The sequence below is a fragment of the Suricata suricatta genome, chromosome 2, assembly GCF_006229205.1.
Source record: "Suricata suricatta isolate VVHF042 chromosome 2, meerkat_22Aug2017_6uvM2_HiC, whole genome shotgun sequence".
Lineage (NCBI taxonomy): Eukaryota > Metazoa > Chordata > Mammalia > Carnivora > Herpestidae > Suricata > Suricata suricatta.
This window is the reverse complement of record NC_043701.1, coordinates 74,087,729-74,093,791: the sequence shown is the minus strand read 5'-3', so window position 1 is coordinate 74,093,791 and position 6,063 is coordinate 74,087,729. Positions and strand designations below refer to the sequence as shown.

At 39.4% G+C, this 6,063-nt stretch overlaps 1 long non-coding RNA gene across 1 annotated transcript in view; it reads left to right on the top strand.

Annotated features, from left to right (window-relative positions):
• The window catches only part of LOC115282369, a 57,380-nt gene extending 51,764 nt beyond the window's left edge, over positions 1 to 5,616 (top strand). Inside the window, exon 3 of the long non-coding RNA XR_003904615.1 lies at positions 5,470 to 5,616. This is a non-coding gene — a long non-coding RNA (uncharacterized LOC115282369). The remainder of the gene's footprint in view (positions 1 to 5,469) is intronic.
• The last annotated feature ends 447 nt before the right edge of the window (positions 5,617 to 6,063 follow it).

The window sequence follows — 6,063 nt, the reverse complement described above, 5'->3', positions numbered from 1 at the left end:
ATAACAGTACAAAGTTGCTGAATGTCTTCAGAGGGATGATGGGATTCGGGTTGGGTCACAGAAGCCTTTGATAGTACAGGTGTCCAGTGAACTTTGCTCAAAGGAGCCACTGGGAGTGAAGTTCAGAGGCTAGTGCCCCCAGGGAATACTGGGAAAATGGTGGGGGCTGAGTACAGCTGAAGGAGAGAGTACCCTGAGCTCATAAAGGACACAAAAATTTGAATGTATTTTTTTGTAGAAATTATTTTATTTTTTAGACTTCCAAAAATTGTGCACTTTTTAATAGGCATTTTAAATGATATAATGTATATGTAAGTTGTAAAGCATAATAATAAAACACAAAAATGTATTCATTAACCAACTCAAAAAATAGAATATGACTAATGCCTTTGAGACCCTTATACACCTTTCTCTAAACCCACCAAACTCCTGCCCTTCCAAAGTAACTCCTCTTCTGAATTCTATGTGTAACATTTTCCTTGCAGTTTTATTGCAAATATATACATCCTTTGTTTAAGTCTTTTTTTATTTTTGAGAGAGAGAGGGTGTGGACAGAGGATCTGAAGTGGGCTCTGCACTGACAGCAGAGAGCCCAGTGTGGGGCTTGAACTCATGAATGGTGAGATCATGATCTGAGCTGAAGTTGATGCTTAACCAACTATCCATCCTTAATAATAGTAACAGCTAACATTCTTTGAGTGCTTTCTCTTTGTAAGACACTCTTCTAAATTCTTTACATATTTTAACTCTAATCCTCCCAGCAACCATGAAGGTAAATATTGTTATTAACATCCCAATTTGGTAGTTAAAAGTCAAACAAACTGAGGCATGGAAGGGTTAAGTGACATTCTCAAAGTCACAAAGCTGGCAGGCCCTGGTTTCAAGCCCAGCCAGCTTGTTCTAGCTTTTGTACCCTGATCTACTTATTCTACCCACTCTTTTTTTTTTTTAAGTTTATTTATTTATTTCGATGGGGGAGAGTGGCAGAGAAAAGAAGAGAGAGAATCTCAAGCAGGCTCCGTGTTGTCACTGCAGAGCCCAACATGGGGCTCGATCCCATGAACCATAAGATCATGACCTGAGCTGAAATCAAGAGTTATACATTTAACCTATTGATTGAATCATCAGACGCCCCATTATTCTATCCACTCATTCTCCTTATTTTTGAGTCACATACAAACAGAATCCCACTACGTTAGTTCTATTTGCCCAGCAGCACACTCTGAGATGCAGGTTCTAGTGAGAGTGGTTTATTTGGGTTTATTTTAGTCAGGGTTCTCCAGAGAAATAGAATTAATAGGATATATACATATATATATATATATATGAGGAGATTTATTTTTATTATAGGAATTGGCTCACATGGTTGTGGGGGCTTAGAAGTCCCACCATCTGCTGTCTGCAAGCTGCAGAAGGAAAGCTGGTATAATTCAATCTGAGTCCAAAGGCCTGAGCTCTGGGACCCCACGGTATAAGTCCTGGTCTGATTCTGAAAGCCAGAGAATCAGTAGCACCATTGTTCAGGGGCAGGAGAAAATGGACGTCTCAGCTCAAGCAGAGAGCAGATATGCCTTTTACCTGCACCCCTGTTCTGTTCAGGTCCTCCAAAGATTGTTTGATGCCCGCCTGCATGGATGAAAGCGATCTTCTTTACTCAGTCTACCCACCTGAATACTAATCTCTTTCAGAGACATTCTCCCAGACACATCCAGAAGTGTTCTACCAACTCTCTGGGCATTCCCCGGTTCAGTTAAGTTGACACATAAAATTAAGCATCACAGCCAAAAAAAAAAAAAAAAAAAAAAAAACCAAAAAACCCAGTAAGGGAATGGAAAACTGAAACAGGGAAGGAAAAGCCAACAGAGAACTTACCCCTGTGGGCAACTGTATCTTCATCACACTGAGGAGCCAGAGTAGAATATACAGTACAGATTTATCCCACCCACGGAGTGAGGGAACCAGAGTATTAATACAGCAACTCCTGTCAATCATGGATTGAGGTTTGGCTGCTACTGGGTGGTAATTCCTGGGTACCCTGGCCGACCATGCACGCAGGCGGAGCAAGCTTCGGAGAGAAACCTGTCTGGCAAATGGTTGATATTACTGACATAGGGGCTGGATTTGCCTGTGGGGAAACAGTAAGACCTAAGAGAATAGGAGCAGGGCACCTTCAGTATCTTGGTACATCCTCCCTGAGCATCCTGCAACTTGCTTTCTTCGCTTACTGTTCACCGCTATGGTTGTGAGGTTCATTCATGCTGGCATGCTGGGACATGTAACTGAAGTTCCTTCATTTTCACTACTATAGTCCACTGTATAAATATGTTCCTTTTATTTATCCCCACTTGTTTGTTCATCTCTTCTTTTGTTAATGGGCATTTGGGCTGTTTCTACTTTTTTTGTCATCAGAAATAGTGTTACCTTCTTTCACAAATCTCTTGCTGCATTTGTCAAGAGTTTCTTTTGTATAACTAGGTTTAGAACTGTTGGGATGGGAAGTATTTGCATCTTAACCTTTTCTACATAATGAGTGCAGTATTCTTCAAAGTAGAAGTACCAGCAGCAGAGTACCATATGTTTCTAATGTTTCATATCTTTACTCAAAACAATATTGTTAGGGCACCTGGGTGGCTCAGTTGGTTGAGTGTCTGACTCTTGATCTTGGCTCAGGTCATGATCTCACAGTTGATGAGTTTGAGCCCTGAGTTGTTGGGATTCTTTCTCTCTCTCTCTCTCTCTCTCTCTCTGCCATTCCCTCTGCCCCTCCCCAGCTTGTTCTCTGTCTCTGTCTCAAAATAAATAAATTTTAAAAAACACAATATTGTTAGGCTTTTAATTTTTGTCAGTCTAATGCATACAAAGTGAAATTTCTTCATGTTTTGGGAGGATACACACACATACACATTTTTTAAAATTTAAAACTCATGTGGATTCAAGTTCAATTTTGGTCTCTGTCCTTGTACATTAAATTATCCAAGAAGAAAGATTGGAGATTACAGTTGGAGTTGTGACGATAAATGACTGAAATTGTTTTGCTTGCATCACTTGTATGATGGTCAATTTTATGTGTCAACTTGACTGGATCACCCAGTTATTTGGCTACACATGATTTCTGCATGTGTCTATGAGGGTATTTCTGGATGAAATTAGTGTTTGAATCGGTGGGCTCACTTAAGCAAATTGCCCTCTCCAGTGTGATGGGCATCATCCAATCTGGTGAGGGCTTCAGTAGGACAAAAAATGGAAGAAGTAATAATTTGGCCTTTTCTGACTTGAGCTGGGGCACTGATGTCCTTCTGCCCTTGGCGCTCCTGGTGCTCACGACTTAGATCTGGACTAGACTCTATCTCATTAGCTTTTCCTGTTCTCAGACTTTGAGACTAGGACTGGATTATCTCACCAGGTTTACTGGGTCTCTGGTTTGCAGACGGAAGGTCATGGGACTTCCTAAACTTTATAATTGCATGGGCCTGTGTTTAATAATAAATATTTTGTTTATTTGCTTGTTTGTTTATTTATAATTGGGTCTGTTCCTCTAGAGAACCCTGACTACCACAACTTGCCAACAGGTTCTAAGGTCAATGACGGCAGAAAACTTTCGAAAGTGTGATTGAAGATAGCACCTTGAGTTAGGTGTAGTATCTGAGGATGACACTGTAGGATGACTGTAGAATGACGCTAAAGTTTTGTGTGTCTCGTCAAAATTCAGTGTCCTTATTTTACAGGCTGGTCTCATACCATCCAGATGATGATAGCCTTCTCTCTCTGTTCTTCATGGTCTTCTTAGGATCTTTTCCACATTGGAGCAAGTGGTTCTTCTAGAGGACTTATTACAGGAGAGAACGAGGTTAACATTAACAACTTTTTGCAATATCACTAGTGAAGGAGGAAGTGTTTCCCAGTATTTGTTTCATTGGACAGCGGTAACAAATTAGCACAAATTGAGTGGCTTAAAACAGCAGAAATTAATTCTCTCACAATTATGGAATCCAGAAGTCCAAAATCAAGGTGTCCAGCTTCCTTCTGGAAGCTCTGAGGGAGAATCTGTTCCATGTCTCTCTCCTCCCTTCTGGGAGCTGCCAGAAAGCCTGGGCATTCCTTGACCATGTAAGTCCACTTTCTGACTCTGTCTTCTCATGACCTTCTTCTCTTACAAAGGCACTTGTCACTGGCTTAGGGCCCAACTTAATCCAGGATGCTCTCATTTGGAGAATGTTACCTTTATTACACCTGCAAAGACCTTTTTCTCAATAGGGTCAAAGTGTAAGGGTTTTGGTAAACACATCTTTCGGGAGTCCACAATTCAATCTGCTCCAGGAGACAACAAAGGACATTGCTGAGGGGAGAAGCTGATTATGCCACGCATTCAGAGGTTCTGCTCATATCTCTCTTTTAGTGGGTAGAGCAGAAAAGCGCCATGCTGGGCATTGTAGATGAGAGTTCTTCATTTGTGTATTTTGAGAGTTCATAGCTTTTCCCTAAATAGAGGCTCAGTAACAGATGTCTGATCTCACCATAGGAATTGTCGGGGAATCCAGCCAACAGAAGGCAGTGCTAATATTTTCACTGGGGAGAATATAAATGACTCTCTAAGAAGAAAAAAGATATGTGCTGTTAGATGGACAGGTTGCAAAAGAATTTTTCTTATCTTGGTTGTTATTTATGTAGCTTTTTCTTCCTGATCTTAATGTCCTTCTTAAAAAAAAGAAAAAGCCCTTCCCACAAAGTTCTTCCCTGGAAAATCAACCTGTTCTGTAGCATTCTATTTATTTTGTTTAAAAAATCAGAAGTGAGAATGACAATGTGTGAACTTTTTAATTCTTGGGTTTTTTAAATTAACTTTTCTGTATTTTCACAGTGAAAAAGTTAGTTTGTCAATTTCCCTTTGTTAGCAAGAGACACCATAGATATTTTAAGCAATATCATTTACTTCTTCAGATGTTTATTTTTCACTCTGAACCTAAATTTCTAAGTAGGAAGAGAGTTGTCTTTCAGTCTGGTCTTCCTTAAAAAAATGAAAGTGACATTATTGAGAGAAAAGAAGTGTGATCACTCCATTGTTATGTCTACTTAGACAACACCTCAGGTAGTGTCCTAACTTAAGTCCTGTCCTAAGGACTGGTGCCTCCAAATAAGGTGAGCGGGTTCAGACTGGAGTGCGCGGGGCTGTGCATGCAGTCCTTCAGTGATCTAAGCATCACAGGGAAAATACCTCTGTGAAAAAGATCTTGCCCGCTCCAAAAAATAAAATAAGACAAAAGGCCCAAAGTGTCCAAAGAAGCTAATATAAGCTTTGTCTGAAGCTTGCTACATAAGAAGCTAATATAACTACCCGTGAACTGCGTTACATGTATGTTTTCCTTTCTTTCTCCCTTTTAACTTTAGGCCTTTCTCTCTTATGGTCAGAGTTACATGGTTTTACTGCTAAAGACTCTTAAAAAGTTACTTATGCTATTGTTCTCATTTCAGAGTGAGGAAACGGAAGCTCTTATAGATAAATGAATAAGAGAATGTGACACATTTAGTGACAAAGCCTTGGCCTGGCACACTTCTCCTGAATCTAGATGCCTGAAGTTTAAATGATTTATTCAAAATCAGTATCAAGAATATTCAAGATCTCCTATAAAATGATTACAAAAAATAATTGTTGGTCATTCCCATCAGTTTTTCTTAAGTTTACTTAAGCCTAAAAAAACAAAACAAAAAAACAAAAAAACAAAAAAAACTTTGTATCTTTATTTTCAAATTTATAATTCATGGAATTAAAGGCACAATACATACACAGGTACAAAATTTGAAACCCAGAAGTTTCTGTACGTAAAGTGAGGTGCTTACCTGCTCAAAATTCTGTTTGTTCCAATTTGAGAGGACTGCCTTAAACTGGCATATCTGTTTAATCTAATTTCTCTGTGTAAAGTCTGCCCTTCTGCGTCGAGAACAGGGCTTCAGCTCTGGGCAATAGACAATTGCTTCAGGTTTTATTCACTTCACTAGCACTGCTCAGTCAATTATTAAAACACCTAAAATTACTTTTTATCAGTTGTGGCCATTCTAGTGAATAAC